Source organism: Bos grunniens, chromosome 26 (genome assembly GCF_055505025.1).
Source record: "Bos grunniens cultivar Pamir isolate PY7600 chromosome 26, Bosgru_T2T1.0, whole genome shotgun sequence".
Taxonomy (NCBI): domain Eukaryota; kingdom Metazoa; phylum Chordata; class Mammalia; order Artiodactyla; family Bovidae; genus Bos; species Bos grunniens.
The window spans coordinates 8,160,359-8,177,106 of record NC_141190.1 but is presented as its reverse complement, the minus strand read 5'-3'; the positions used below and the strand labels follow the sequence as shown (position 1 = coordinate 8,177,106).

General features: G+C 39.0%; 1 protein-coding gene across 9 annotated transcripts in view; it reads left to right on the top strand.

Annotated features, from left to right (window-relative positions):
* Positions 1–16,748, top strand: part of PRKG1 (protein kinase cGMP-dependent 1) — a 1,415,798-nt gene that overhangs the window by 500,808 nt on the left and 898,242 nt on the right. The window contains exon 2 of one of the 9 annotated variants that reach the window (XM_086379155.1): positions 11,101–11,201. The exons of 6 other annotated variants lie outside the window; for them this stretch is intronic. The gene's annotated coding sequence lies outside the window, so the exon portion shown is untranslated. Of the gene's footprint in view, positions 1–434; positions 459–11,100; positions 11,202–15,431; positions 15,490–16,748 lie in introns of those variants that run through there. 2 more of the 9 variants (XM_086379157.1, XM_086379156.1) reach the window with 2 other exon arrangements.

Here is a 16,748-nt window from a genome sequence, read left to right as displayed (position 1 = left end):
CAACTACTGTATATTTTAAAGTCTAGTTAAAGCAGCAATTGAGCAATCTGTCTTCTATAAAATAGTAGAAATATATCCACCTGTTGCAAAGAAGGAATCCAGTTTGATCTGAGAACAGTCTTTGTGTGTTCATTAATTGCTGGAAAAAAACAATCCTTAAAAGGCAGAATTTCTTTGATGATGGGAGTATAATGGATACTTATATAAGGGTATAATAAATACTTATGTAAAGAATCATGACAAGAGGGAAAAAGGAGTTCAGGAAGAAATACATGTTGGGTGGGAATGTTGTTGTTTTGTTGCTACGTCATGTCTGACTCTTTTGTGACCCATGAACTGTAGCCTGCCAGGCTCCTCCATCCATGGGATTTCCAAGTAAAGAATACTAGAGTGGTTTGCTATTTCTTTCTTCAGGGGATCTTCCTGACCCATGGATTGAACCCAGGTCTCCTGCACTGGTAGGCGGATTCTTTACCACTGAACCATGAAGATGGAAATGGGGGGATCTATTATACCAGTTGCTTATTGTGGCAATTGGAAATACCTAGTAAATGTGAAGTCAAGTGGGCCTTAGAAAGTATCACTATGAACAAATGTAGTCTAGTGGAGGTGATAGAATTCCAGTGGAGCTATTTCAAATCCTGAAAGATGATGCTGTGAAAGTGCTACACTCAATATGCCAGCACATTTGGAAAACTCAGCAGTGGCCACAGGACTGGAAAAGGTCAGTTTTCATTCCAATCCCAAAGAAAGGCAATGCCAAAGAATGCTCAAACTACTGCACAATGGCACTCATCTCACACGCTAGTAAAGTAATGCTCAAAATTCTCCAAGCCAGACTTCAGCAATACATGAACCGTGAACATCCAGATGTTCAAGCTGGTTTTAGAAAAAGCAAAGGAACCAGAGATCAAATTGCGAACACCCACTGGATCATCGAAAAAGCAAGAGAGTTCCAGAAAAACATCTATTTCTGCATTATTGACTATGCCAAAGCCTTTGACTGTGTGGATCACAATAAACTGTGGAAGATTCTGAAGAGATGGGAATACCAGAGCACCTGACCTGCCTCTTGAGAAACCTGTATGCAGGTCAGGAAGCAACAGTTAGAACTGGACATGGAACAACAGACTGGTTCCAAATAGGAAAAGGAATATGTCAAGGCTATATGTTGTCACCCTGTTTATTTAACTTATACGCAGAGTACATCATGAGAAATGCTGGGCTGGAAGAAGCACAAGCTGGAATCAAGATTGCCAGGAGAAATATCAATAACCTCAGATATGCAGATGACACCACCCTTATGGCAGAAAGTGAAGAGGAACTCAAAAGCCTCTTGATGAAAGTGAAAGAGGAGAGTGAAAAGTTGGCTTAAAGCTCAACATTCAGAAAACGAAGATCATGGCATCCGGTCCCACCACTTCATGGGAAATAGATGGGGAAACAGTGTCAGACTTTATTTTTCTGGGCTCCAAAATCACTGCAGATGGTGACTGCAGCCATGAAATTAAAAGATGCTTACTCCTTGAAAGAAAAGTCATGACCAACCTAGATAGCATATTTAAAAGCAGAGATGTTACTTTGCCAACAAAGGTCCGTCTAGTCAAGGCTATGGTTTTTCCAGTGGTCATGTATGGCTGTGAGAGTTGGACTGTGAAGAAGGCTGAGCGCCAAAGAATTGATGCTTTTGAACTGTGGTGTTGGAGAAGACTCGAGAGTCCTTTGGACTGCAAGGAGATCCAAGCAGTCCATCCTAAAGGAGATCAGTCCTGGGTGTTCATTGGAAGGACTGATGCTGAAGCTGAAACTCCAATACTTTGGCCATTTCATGCGAAGAGTTGACTCACTGGATAAGACCCTGATGCTGTGAGTGATTAGGGGCAGGAGGAGAAGGGAATGACAGAGGATGAGATGGCTGCATGGCATCACTGACTCGATGGACGTGAGTTTAAGTGAACTCTAGGAGTTGGTGATGGACAGGGAGACCTGGAGTGCTGTGATTCATGGGGTTGCAAAGAGTCAGACACAACTGAGCAACTGAACTGAACTAAGTATGAGAAATTTCCTTGAAATTAGTGAGGTCTGGGAAATAGTGAGGGTCTTCGCATGGAGTGTTCTGGAAAGAAAAGCCAAGGACAAAGAAACCTCATCATCCTGACTTAACAGACTCTGTTGTGTATTAATGTGTGTTGGAGGCTTGTGGGCTGGAATGAAATAGGAGCCCTAGCTAAAGGCAAATATCAAACTTGAAGAAAATAATTGAATTATGTTATCTCTGTAAACAGTTCTACTTTATAGGTGAATTCCCACATGACAGGGGGTATACACATTTAAAACCACTTCTAAAAGTTCAAATGAGATTGTTCAATCCTGATTCAATTCAGACATAGTGTGTAAGAACCCTGCCTTTATCTGTGGCCAATTAGAAAAAGGAAGCTTTTTTCTGAAAGGCAGCATCTTGAATATTTTCTGTAACTGTAATATCAGGCATACTAGTTCAATAACTTAGATGTAATTTCAGATTGTAATAGCATTTTCATTTTTAATTAGACTGAAAGCTTTAGCTGCTGGTATGATTGAAGTATATTTTCTGGCAAAGTCTTGGTGCTGTTTTGCATTATTTATAAAGTGCCACCAATTTTGCTTTTGTTTCCCACAACTGTACTCAATTTGTTGTTTTTTCATCCTAAAGACTTAAAAAAACTGAAAGAGATATTAGATAAATCAACTAGTTGTAGAATGATGTGATATTTTGAGGAGCCATATTGAAGAGAGTGGCGCAGGGCACATGTCTTTAAGAGTTTTTAGACAAAATGGACCTGACTGAAAGCTGAAGAGAAAAGTTGGTCCTCACTGATGAAAAGAAGGAATGATTCTTTGGCGGGATGATGGTAAGACACGCTCAAAGATAAACTGAGGCATGTTTGTATTTTTAAGAAGTTTACTTGAGCAAACATTTGTGTTGGGCAGAATCCCATCTAGCAGCTACAAAGGTGCTCTGAGGAGCTATACAAAGTTAAAGATTTTTTCTGCATTGGTTATTGCAAGGTTACTTTTCTAATGGAAATATCAAGGTCTACTTAGCAGCAGCAGCAGCAGCATCAGGCAGATCACCTAACAGAAGCTGTCAGGCGCTTCTTGACTGGCTGTGTTAAGATTCAGTGGCTTGTGAGAGCTGAGCTCATTTGGTGACACAAGGCTTAGCGTAAGCAACTGCCTTTTCAACCTGTTGTATTGTTTTTAATAGAGCAGGAAGGATGTTTCGGTGATATCCACCAGAACCTTTGGAAAGGATAGAAAGATTGTGTACTATTCAATGTGGTGGCAACATGTAGCCTTTGATACATGGTTAGCAACTGAGGAAACAACATTTAAATTTTATTTTGTTTTAATTATATTTAAATTGCCCATGTGGAAAATGGCTACTGTATTGGAGAGCTCAGCACAAAGAAAACATGTTCTTGGAAAGGAGGAAAAGGAGATTGAAAACCTTTGCTGTTTATCATTATGGCGATGATTCATAAATCAGAATGTTTAGAATGAAAACTTTGTCATAAGCATCACTGATGAAAATGGGCAGATTTTTCTTCCTGGTGATTCATTTTAATATAGTGTTTGTGGAAATTATGGTAATAAAAATTAGCCTTTGATAACATAGCCTGTCAAGCAAACAGACAAATGTGATGATTATATGATCAGAAAAAAAATTTTTTTTCCATATTGTGGTTTATAAAACTTGGAATAATATGCTAAGTGTCACCTTTAGGTTAAACCTAACACAAAACAGCACAGAAGATTTAGTCACCAGAGACATCTCATCAAGTAGTTAATTTGTAGAAAAATTTCATTTTTTCAATTTGAATGAACAGATGGCCTATTCATTAAAATTCAAAAGTAGATAATTACTTGATTCCAGTATTTTTAGCAAAAGGACATTTTATAGCATTATGTTTGGGGAAGACTCATAGGTCTTAAAATGTTTTGTGTGGCTGGATACACAATTGTCCACTGTCTACAACTGCCTGCCGTGCTAACTGAATAAGGCATTTAAAAATAGACTTGTAGCTCTTCTTCATCACTAAAACATTCATTTTAGTGGGGGAAAAAAAAATTGCTCATCTCTCTAAAGAAAAAATCTTCACCTTAACCCTGAAACCCTGCCCAAACATTCATCTGGCAAATGTTTATTTATCAATTTTGTGTTGGACACTTGAAACTACCATATACTTTTGAAAAGATTGTCCCCCTGCCCTTAAGTGGTAAATGTTCATTGAGTTAAATGTCCTGGGTTTTCTTTCAATTGAGTAGTAGTCTGAAATGTTTTCTCATTTAAATATTAATAGTTCAATAAGAGTGGATATTTAGAAATTCGTAACAGAATATTCATATATTTAATCATTCTGCCTGGTAAATCTGCTATAGAAGGTGCCAGTTTGTTGTACAATGATGCTCATACTGTCTTTTTTTTTTTCTCTCTCACCATCCAAAGCCAGGATTTTTTTTTCTCCAAAAGAGTTCCTCCTACTCCTATATATATATGCAATGAGAAAAAAGTAACATATTTAAGTTCCCTCACTATTAGGAAGCTTGGAATGAAATTGATTCTTTATTACTATGGCTTTCCTCACCTAGGTGTTCTTGTTCTGTTTCTTAGGTCTTGGCTCTCTCTCTCTCTCCATGGACTTTTATTATTTTCTGTTCCAATTATTTTTGGAATAATTTCATAAACCTCTTTTTTCAATTTCTCAAATGTGTTAGTTTCCACAAGGTTTCTACAAACTGTCTTAAGATTTAGGAATATAAAGTTTAAATCTTTCCCATGAATCAAATTATATAACGGAAATTTATCACCTTGAATTTTAAAAGAAAGCAACTGTCCTCATCCTTTAGATTTGATCTTCATTCCAAGGCCCCCTCTTTTATTTAGTTTTGGCCTACATATTTTCTCCACCTGGGCCTTATGCTTTGGAAAGGAAGACCCCCTCACCATAGGCATTTTCTTAGGTCCGTCTGGACAATCTTATCGTAAAATCCAAGAGAGTAAGAAATACTTTTCTGTGTATGTGCTCTCCCTACGTGACTGTTACACAAGGCCCCACTCATAGTAAAGGGAGAAGTTTTATCCAGAGTAAAGTATTAATACTACCCATCTTCAAGGGCTTTTTCTGAACCCTTGGGGTCAGATGTTTCAGAATTCATAACTTTTTACACTTTAGAACAGGAATGTTGTACATATATTGCATATCATATAATAACCCCAATTGAGTGTGGAGGGCAGCACCTATAATCAAACACAATCACATTTCTGCAGAAAAATGTATACATGTTCTTTTAGGTCAAATAAAGACTATAAATAGCCTCACATTAGTTCAGGTTGGGTTATGAAGTCAAACGAGGAAACAACTTTGGGATTTAGAGAGCAGATAAGGAACGGGACACCTGATAGGAACTGTTACTCCCACCCCCCTCCTCTCACTACCCCAATCACTGTGAATATTTCTTTGGCCAATACAACTAAGCTATTTGTGATCCACGCGGAAGGAATTCCATGAAGAAGTATCCACAAGAGCTAGCATCCCTGTAGGTTCATTTCTGATCAGTTTTCAGGAGATACATAAGAATTCTCCTAATGGCCAACATGAAACTCCACTCTTATAGTATTTGATTAAATACTAATGTTATCTTTGATGCATTAACCTACCACACTTTCTTCTTGCTATTATGCATCCTATTTGCTTAGGATGGATCAGTGAATTGAGGACTAAAAGGAGACTTTTAGTCCTCAATTCACTGATCCATCCTCATTTCCATTTTCCTCCTTCTGCAACTTTTCTTTGATTTTCCCCTATATCTTCTCTAATAAAATGTTCATGTCCTATTTACCCCATAGCTAGCTAATATACATGAGGCTTGAATTTTATCTAACAAAGTTATAACTAATTCAGTGCATGTCTCCAATAACTTTGGAAGACTCATCTACAGATGCCTAGCTGGAATTTTAAAAGTTATGTGATATGTCTGTTTAGAATATTCTGGTGAATATTTCTTTCTCTTCTGGCACATAACCATGAAGTTTAAGTTTATAATTGGTGGTGATGGTGGTTTAGTTGCTAAGTCATGTCTGACTCTTGTGACCCCATGAATTGTAGCCCTCCAGACTTCTGTTTATGGGATTCCCCATGCAAGGATACTGGACTGGATTGCCATTTCCTTCTTCAGGGGATCTTCCTGATGTGAGGATCGAACCCACATCTCCCACATTGCAGGCAGTCTCCTGCAAAAGAGGATTCTTTGCCGCTGAGCCTAAGAGTATAAATGGCTCCTTGTTAATTTGGATAGGTAATCATTATTCAACTCAAGATCCAATACCTTTGAGGGTATCACATGTTTCTACTGGGCACAGAAAGGGACTAGAAAATGTTTCTTGCCTATGGAAAACATGAACTCTTTCAACAAGTTGACATTCATGTTTTCCCATCAGGTAGAGATTTTTATTTGTTCTGTGGTCTGTGCCTCTAACTGTATCTCAGTACAAGTATGGATTGTCTCTGTGAACTTTGCATCTGTTCCGGCTTTTAATTTGTTTTGATATTGTCATGATACCTACATAAAGGGGAGAGTATTACTTTCTTCTAAAATTTAACCAGGTTCATTCTTAGAATTGTGACTGCACTTTCTACCTGTAGAGCTGGAAGAGCTGATCTTTATTTATTTATCAAATATATTGGTTGAATGCCAGCTTGTAATACTTTTTCACAGCAAATAACAACAAAAACAACTCAGCTCTGTCTCTATGTCATTATCTTCTTTGTGTATTGAAACCATATATCTCTATCTGATATATACCAAAGACTATTTTGGAAAATGGACATTTTTATTAGTGGATTTTTAAGCTACCTTCTCTAATGCAAATATATATAATACAATGATTTTATCTGGGACAATATTTCCCAAGACTTGTTTAAGCTTCTCACTCATCAAAAATCTGCTTATGGTAGCAACTAAAATTCAGTTCTGGTCAAACTTGCATAGGGCCCAAAAAGGGTTAAGTAGTCCTATGTCTTTAGTATTTTCTCATTTCTACAGGGTGGTATTAGCACAGGAAAAGGCTTCTGATTTTTGCTGAGCTTTGTAATGAATAAAATATGTGGGCAATGTGAAGAACTTATATAAGCTCTCTGTCTTCGTCTCACTAAGGAGCTTTAATTTTATTCTTGCTCTATAATCCTGGAGATGTTGACTGGCCCCTTGCCATCTTTCATGACTTTATACTTTCCCAATAGAGACCATGGGCTTCAAAGCCTCTTAGGTGAATGTTAAAAATAAAGGCCCAGGGCTAGTGAACGTTCACATTATTTTTCCCTGAGAAGCTGCAGTGATATACAAGGCAGAGTGCTTTCTAAGAATTCAAACATAATTTAAAATCACACTGTGCCAAAGGTCTTCTATATTATGTTTGTATTCTTCATTCTAATATGTTAGATACCAGAGTTTTCTTCTGATATTATTTGGGTGGATTCTTATATCCCATTTTTAAAAACCATTGGCATTCTTCACTTTATTCATTTGTTTAATATTTGGCTGGGTCTTCATTGCCATGCATGGGCTCTGTTGCTGCGCATGGGCTTTACTCTAGTTTCAACAAACACAGGCCACTCACTGGTTGTGGTCTCAGCCTTCTCATTGCAGTGGCTTCTCTTGAAGCAGAGCACAGGCTCTAAGTGCATGGGGTTCAGTAGTTGAAGCCCACAAGTCCAGTTGCTTCGAGGCATATGGGATCCCATTTCTCAGACCAGGGATCAAACTCTTGTTTCCTGCATTGGCAGGCAGATCCCCAACCACTGGACTACCAAGGAAATCCTTTATAACCTAGTTTTCATGAAAAACCTATGTCATGAACAGAAGCACATTGTCAGTTAACATCTATTTTATAATCTTCACAACATAAAACACAATATTTTTACTTTGGATCTACTGGTAATCATTAGCCTGTCTTGAGGCAGAGTGAAAATTCTTTTTATTTACTTCTCTGGGGTATGGGTGTGCTGGGAGAGTTTATAAAAAGAAAGGAAACTAGTTGCTTAAATGAAAATTTCTCAAGTTGGTGGATGAACTAAAATCTAGAAAAACAGAAATATGGACATTAGTGTCATTTAGAGGTGCTTGAATTCAGAACATAAGTGATTCAGGACATTTTTAGATAGAGACAAATCATTCATGGACATTGCTGTCTTTAGGAATAATATTTTATGGGAATTACTTTCTTTAGCTGCTGCTTAAGATTAGATACAAACTTACATCCTTTTAAGTATTTTATTTATTTTTTGTGTTTTTTTTTAAATTTTATTTTTATTTATTATTTATTTTACTTTACAATATTGTATTGGTTTTGCCATACATTGACATGAATCTGCCATGGGTGTACATGTGTTCCCCATCCTGAACCCCTCTTCCTCCTCCCTCCCCATCCCATCCCTCTGGGTCATCCTTTTAAGTATTTTAAATCTATTGGGTTTCTTTGAATTAATACAAGTTTCTCCGTACTAGGGTTGTTGTTCAGTGGCTAAGTCATGTCCAATTCTTTATGACTCCATGGACTAGCACACCAGGCTTCCCGATCCTTCACTGTCCCTCGGAGTTTGCTGAAACTCATGTCCATTGAGTTGGTGATACTATCCCAACATCTTATCCTCTATTGTCACCTCCTCCTGCCCTCAATCTTTCCCAGCATGAGGATCTTTTCCAATGAGTTGGCTCTTCACATCAGGTGACCAAAGTATTGGAGCTTCAGCTTTAGCATCAGTCCTTCTAATGAACATTCAGGGCGAATTTCCTTTAGGATTTATTGGTTTGATCTCCTTGCTGTCCAAGGAACTCTCAAGAGTCTACTCCAGCACCACAATTCAAAAGCATCAATTCCTTGGCACTCAAGCTTCTTTATGGTCCAACTTTCACATCCATATATAAGCACTGGAAAAACCATAGCTTTTGCTCTATGGACCTTTGTTGGCAAAGTGATGTCTCTGCTTTTTAATGTGCTGTCTATGTTTGTCATAGCTTTCCTTTCAAGAAGCAAGCATCTTTTAATTTCATGGCTGCAGTCACTGTTCTCCGAGATTTTTGGAGACCAAGAAGAGAAAATATGTCACTGCTTAAACATTTTCCCCATTTATTTGCCATAAAGTGATGAGACCAGATGCCATTATCTTGTTTTTGAGTGTTGAGTTTCAAGCCAGTTTTTTTACTCTCCTCTTTCACCTTCATCAAGAGGCTCTTAAGTTCCTCTTCAGTTTCTACTATTGGAGTGCTATCATCTGCATATCTGAGGTTGTTGATATTTCTGCCATGAATCTTGATTCTAGCTGGTGATCTATCCAGCCTGACATTTCACATGATGTACTCTGCATATAAGTTAAATAAGAAGGGTGATGACATATAGCCTTCTTGTATTCATTTCCCAGTTTTGAACCAGTCTGTTCCATGTCCAATTCTAACTGTTGCTTCTTGACTTCCATACAGGTTTCTCAGGAGACAGTTAAGGTGGTCTGGTGCACCCATCTCTTTAAGAATTTTCCTCAGTTTGCTGTGATCCATAAGGTCAAAGGCTTTAGCATAGTCAATGAAGCATAAGTAGATGTTTTTCTGGAATTCCCTTGCTTTCTCTTATGATCCAGTGTTATTGTTGTTCAGTTGCTCAGTCGTGTCCAACTCTTTGTGACCCCATGGGCTGCAGCACACCTGGCTTCCATGTCTTTCACTGTCTCCAGGAGCTTGCTCAAATTCAGTCCATTGAGTTTGTGATGCCATCCAACCATCTCACCCTCTGTCGTCCCTTTCTCTTCCTGCCTTCAATCTTTCTCAGCATCAAGGTCTTTTCCAGTGAGTCGGCTCTTCATATCAGGTGGCCATAGTATTGGAGCTTCAGCTTCAACGTCAGTTCCTCCAAAGAATATTCAAGATTAATTTCCTTTGGGATTGACTGGTTTTGATTCCTTGCAGTCCACAGGACTCTCAATCAAGAGTCTTCTCCAACAACATAATTCAAAAGCACCAATTATTTGGTGCTCAACCTTCTTTATGGTTCAATTCTCACATACATACATGACACTGGAAAAACCAAGCTTTGACTATATGGACCTTTGTCAGCAAAGTAATGTCTCTGCTTTTTAATATGCTGTCTAGGTTGGTCATAGCTTTTTTTCCAGGGAGCAAGCTTCTTTTAATTTCATCACCATCTGCAGTGATTTTTAGAGCTCAAGAAAATAGAGTCGCTTACTGTTTCCATTGATTCCCCATCTATTGGCCATGAAGTGATGGGACTGGATGCCATGATCTTTGGTTTTTGAATGTTGAGTTTTCAGTTAGCTTTTTCACTCTCCTCTTTTACCTTCATCAAGAGGTTATTTAGTTCCTATTTGCTTTCTGCCATAAGGGTGGCATCATCTGCATATCTGAGGTTATTAATATTTCTCCCAGCTGTCTTGTTTCTGGCTTGAGCTTCATCCAGCCTGGCATTTCACATGATGTACTCTACATATAAGTTAAATGAGCAGGGTGACAATATGTAGGCCTGACATACTCCTTTTCCAATTTTGAACCAGTCTGTTGTTCCATGTCCAACTCTAACTGTTGCTTCTTGACCTGAATACATGTTTTGCAGGAGGCAGGTAAGGTAAGGTGGTATCGTATTCCCATCTCTTGAAGAATAGTCCAGTTTGCCGTGATCCACACAATCAAAATTTTGCACAGTCAATGAAGCTGAAGTAGATGTTTTTCTGGAATTCTCTTGCTCTCTATGACCTACTGGATGTTGGCAATTTGATCTCTGGTTTCTCTGTCTTTTCTAAATCCAACTTGAACATCTGGAAGTTCTTGTTTCACATACTCTTGAAGCCTCGCTTGGAGAATTTTGAGCATTTGCTAGCATGTGAAATGAGTGCAATTGTAGGTAGTTTGAATGTTCTTTGGCATTGCCCTTCTTTGGAATTGGAATGAAAACTGACCTTTTCCAGTCCTGTGGCCACTGCTGAGTTTTCCAAATTTGCTGGCATATTGAGTGCCAGTATTGAGTGCCATATTGAGTACAGTATTATCTTTTAGGATTTGAAGTAGCTCAGCTGGAATTCCATCACCTCCACTTGGTTCATAGTGATGCTTCCTAAGGCCCACTTGACTTATCACTCCAAGATGCCTGGCTCTAGGTGAGTGATCACACCATCATGGTTATCTGGGTCATGAAGATCTTTTTTGTATAGTTATTCTGTGTATTCTTGCCACCTCTTCTTAATATCTTCTGCTCTGTTAGTTTCATACAATTCCTGTCCTTTATTGTGCCCATCTTTGCATGAAATATGTCCTTAGTATCTCTAAAAATCTTGAAGAGATCTCTAGTCTTCCCCATCCTATTGTTTTCCTCTATTCCTTTGTATTGTTCACGTAAGAAGGCTTTCTTATCTCTCCTTGCTGTTCTCTGGAACTCTGCATTAAAATGAGTATATCTTTCCTCTTCTCCTTACCTTTCACTTCTCTTCTTTTCTCATCTATTTGTAAGGCCTCCTCAAACAACTATTTTGCTTTAGTGCATTTGTTTTTCTTGGGGATGGGTTTGATCACCACCTCCTGTACAATGTTACAAACCTCTGTACATAGTTCTTCAGGTACTCTGTCTATCAGATTTGTCACTTCCACTGTTTAAACACAAGAGATTTGATTTAGTCCTCTTGCAGGAAGTCGCCATTAATTCCACTATAGAGCCACCGAGCAGACGACCCACAAACTGGAGAACAGTTATACAAAGGAAGTTCTCACACTTTTGCAAAAGTTCTAGGGCCCACAACGGATTTTCCAATCTGGGGTTCTGGCAAAGGGACTGAGAACCCCCAGGGAATTTGACTTGGAAGGTCAGTAGGATTCCATTGCAGAACTTCCACAGGACTAAGGTAACAGACTCTTGGAGGGCACAAGAAAACCTTAGGTGCACCAGGACAGAGGAGAAAGGAGCAGTGACCCCAGAAGAGACTGAGCTTGACTTTCCTATGAGTGTCCAGGAGTCTCTGGCAGAGGCGTGAGTTGACAGTGCCTGCCACAGGGTCAGGGGCACTGACTACAAGAGTCCTGGGAGTTGGGGCATGCTGGCGTAAGTCCTTATAATTCAATGAACAGCAGCATTTTGATCTCTGGTTCCTCTGTCTTTTCTGAATCCAGCTTGTACATCTGGAAGTTTGCTATTCAGGTACTTTTGAAATCTAGCTTGAAGGATTTTGAGCATTACCTTGCTAGCATATGAAATGAGTGCAATTGTCCAGTAGTTTGAAAATTCTTTGGCATTGCCCTTCTTTGGGATTGGAATGAAAACTGACCTTTTCCAGTCCTATGTCTGGAATACAGTTAGTTGGGTATAATAGACTAGAAGGGTGATTAACAAAAATGTATTAAGGCAAAGTGTTTTTTTTTTTTTTTTTTAACATTCAAGATAAAGCCTCTATTTTTATAGTTTCCATATAAGCAGTATATCTAGTAGGTCTTCCTTTATCTTACTGGATTTGTGCTAGAAGAGCTACCACTTCCTCTTTCCTTCCTATAGCCAAAGATACACTAGTAAGTTAACAGTCTACAGTGAGAGGTAAACCAGATGTCCACAGAGTCATTTGACTTCAGTTGACAAACAGTGAGATAGAATCCATAATGTTATGCTTTAACAAGTATTCCAACCAGCAAGAATAGTGTTTTTTTGGTTTTTAATCTACATTGTCTTCTCTTTCCATGCAAATTCTGGGCCATTAGTGATAGTTATTAATACCATGCTAAGATTCTATGAGGAATCTAGATTAAGAACCTCTGGCTAATTGAATAATCTTTTTCTGCACTATGTATCTCTGCAGAATTCTGCTCTTTAGGGACCTCATTTCAGAGTATTCTAAAGTACATAAGGCTGGCTGCTTTTGAATTTCCAAGGAAACAAATTATATAAAAAGAACTTAATAAACATTTTTGATTCATTAATGCATGTGTATTTTTAACACATTAAATAATACCTAACAATGTATCTATTAACTGTCATGAGTTTGAGTGGAAAGTATAAACAGTTTTTAAGATTTCTGAAACAGCTATAATATAAAATACAACTTTTATTGGAGACAAAGTCACAAGAACTGTAAATGCTTGTATGGCCTATTACTATGGAAATGATACATTTTTACAGAGGTCAGTAAAAGCAAAGATTATACACACACACACACATATATATATATATATTCAGTTCAGTTCAGTCGCTCAGTCATGTCCAACTCTTTGTGACCCCATGAACCGCAGCACGGCAGGCCTCCCTGTACATCACCAATATTAGGTTTATATATATGTATGTGTGTATATATATATATATTTATGTGTGTGTGTGTGTATATATATATATGATATATTCTATTAGGTTAAGAACTTTTGAGCTGGACCATGAAGTTGGATTAAAGAGACTGACAAAGACAAAGATTCAGTGTCGGGTTTATTTAGGAAAGGTCCTAGTTTGTGGGAAGACTAGATATACAACACCAGGAATGTGATTTTTGACTCTATAAAAACTTCTGTAAATTTCATAGCAGAGGGATATTTTATGAGGACAGTAATCAAGGAAAATGATACTAATATCTTTGCTGGTTTGTTTGGTGGCAAAGAATCCAGGAAAGGAGCTCTATGTTAGTTATGAACAAAGGCTTAGGAAAGGCTTCTAGTTATGGAATAAATATAATTGAGTAGATTAAGTATGCTGACAGTAAGAAGGATTTATAGTCATTGATCTCATGACTGAATGATGATTTTGGTGGTGTTAGTCATTCAGTGAAGTTGGGAAGGGATTGATGGTAATTTGGGAAGGAAAATGAGGTCATGCTTGATGAAAAATGTTGGTGTGAGTGTCCTAAAGGGAGTAGGAGAAAGGCTATTTGAAAAATAATGGAGGTCAAATCATCTGAATCTTCAACATTCTTATAAGGGGTAATATGATTCTATATATGGCATTAATGCTGCTAAGTCACTTCAGTCGTGTCCGACTCTGTGCAACCCCATAGTCGGCAGCCCTCCAGGCTCTCCCGTCCCTAGGATTCTCCAGGCAATAACACTGGAGTGGGTTGCCATTTCCTTCTCCAGTGCATGAAAGTGAAAAGTCAAAGTGAAGTCGCCCAGTCGTGTCTGACCCTCAGCGACCCCATGGACTGCAGCCCACCAGGCTCCTCCGTCCATGGGATTTTCCAGGCAAGAGCACTGGAGTGGGGTGCCATTGCCTTCTCCGATGGCATTAATGGTCAGTCTTAAAACTGAGCCATTACTATGCGCCTGTGCTAAGTCCTTATTGTTTTATAATTTACATTCCATATGATTGACTAATTTAAGATATTCAATGGCTTTTATTAATAGTATTTTTATAATGTGTGCATCCATCACCAGAGCCAAATGTAGAACATGTTCATTATTGTAAAACAAATCTTGTACCCCTACACCGTCATATTTCAGTCCTTCATCTCTCCCAGCCATTGGCAACTAGTCACCTACGTTCAGTTCCCCATAAATTTGCCTATTCTGGACATTAGGTATAAATGGAACCAGACTTGGGTCTACTCATCTACAGCACCGTAAAGCCAAGGAAAGCATGATGGCAAAGGAAAGCACAATGTTTATTGCCAGGCAAAAAGCAAGAAGAATGGGCAGCTAATGGGTGAAGACCCAAACTCCCTGGTGGAAACATTTGGAATGAGGGATGCAGGGTGCATGGCTTTCTTCTAGTTCCAGTCAGTCTAGGGTCTATGTCCTCTTGATCAGCATCTTCCACCTAGGTAAGGGTCTTAGTTTCTGCAGGACAGCTCAAAGATATACACTAGATTGTTATGTATATCCTTTGAGGAGGAACTAGGACTCTGCTTAGTGCTGAACTGTTGTTTAAGTTCTCATTACTTTTATTGTTTGACTGCTTTTCCTGTGTTTCTTCATTCCCTTGCTTTCCTAATCATTAACTGCTTGAGTTCACTCTTTTTGAAACTAAGGAAGGGTCTAGGAGAAATGGAAAACATAGAGCGGATTTTGTACCTAGGAGGGCCCCACAGGGTCCTGCTTGGCTTCAGTAATATGTGGTCCTTATCACTTGCTTCTTTCACTTAGCATGTTTTCAAGGTTGGTTCATACTGTAGCCTGAGTCAGTACTTCATTCTTTACTATGGCTCGACAGAATTCCACATTTTATTTACCCATGTATCAACTGATAAAATCTCTCTTACTACAAGACTTGAATTTGCCATTTCCCCTGACTGCCATCTAGAGGGGTGTTCAGTAGTTTTATTCCACCCTCAGTTTAACTTGTTAAAATATTATCCTGGTTTCAGCTTATTTTGTTCTCAGTGATACACGAGGACAAAGTTCATTTTCTTTGTCTTGGGAATAACTTTCAAACCAAATCTTCTCATTCCTAACCTGTTCCAGGCCATTTGAACAACTGCTTTTGAGAGAGTAAGTTCTTTTTTTATTTTTTATACCTGTTCAGAGTATTTTTCAGGCTGTGTGGTTATTCTTTGTTTTTTGTCTGCTTTTTAAAAATGTGAAGGTAGGCAAGTGCTTGCTGTATGCTCTAGAGAATCATAATTACTTTAAAGGGGATAGAAATACAAATGTCACATCAAGAGTAATCTAAGCTATGAATCTAAGCTATGAAATAAAAATTTGCATTGTGAGAAATGTATTGTACTGCTGGATAAAGTAAGTTACCGTACAAAAATACTTTTACCAAGTAGAGTGGGAGGTTGACACTTTTCATTGCAGTTGATCATTCAGCAAGCATAAATTAATCCAAGTAAAATTTGTAATTGTCCCTCTCATATCTGTGGTTTTGGGGAGAAGGCAATGGCACCTCACTCCAGTGCTCTTGCCTGGAAAATCCCATGGACTGAAGAGCCCTGGTAGGCTGCAGTCCATGGAGGCAAGAAGAGCTGGACACGACTGAGAGACTTCACTTTCACTTTCATGCACTAGAGAAGGAAATGGCAACCCACTCCAGTGTTCTTACCTGGAGAATCCCAGGGACGGAGGAACCTGGTGGGTTGCAGTTTATGGGGTCGCACAGAGTTGGACACGACTGAAGTGACTTAGCAGCAGCAGTAGCAGCAACAAAAGTGGATAGCTTTATTGCTTTGCCCAGCAAAGGGGGAGACAGCAGCTTCCTGCCCTTGAAAACTGTGTGTTCAAGCCCAGAAGGATTTCTTAAGGAGTTTTATAGCAGTGGTTCATGGGTATTGTTGTTGATCAGATTAGGTATGTGCAGGGTTTGCACTCCTTTAATTGATGCTTTTGAACTGTGGTGTTGGAGAAGACTCTTGAGGGTCCCTTGGACTGCAAGGAGATCCAACCAGTCCATTCTGAAGATCAGCTCTGGGATTTCTTTGGAAGGAATGATGCTGAAGCTGAAACTCCAGTACTTTGGCTACCTCATGCGAAGAGTTGACTCATTGGAAAAGACTCTGATGCTGGGAGGGATTGGGGGCAGGAGGAGAAGGGGACGACAGAGGATGAGATGGCTGGATGGCATCACTGACTCGATGAATGTGAGTTTCAGTGAACTCCGGGAGTTGGTGATGGACAGGGAGGCCTGGCATGCTTCGATTCATGGGGTCGCAAAGAGTCGGACACGACTGAGCGACTGATCTGATCTGATCTGAATCTGGTCTCAGATAATCTCTTGATGAGCTCCCCGGTGCCTTTTGTATGGTCTCAGG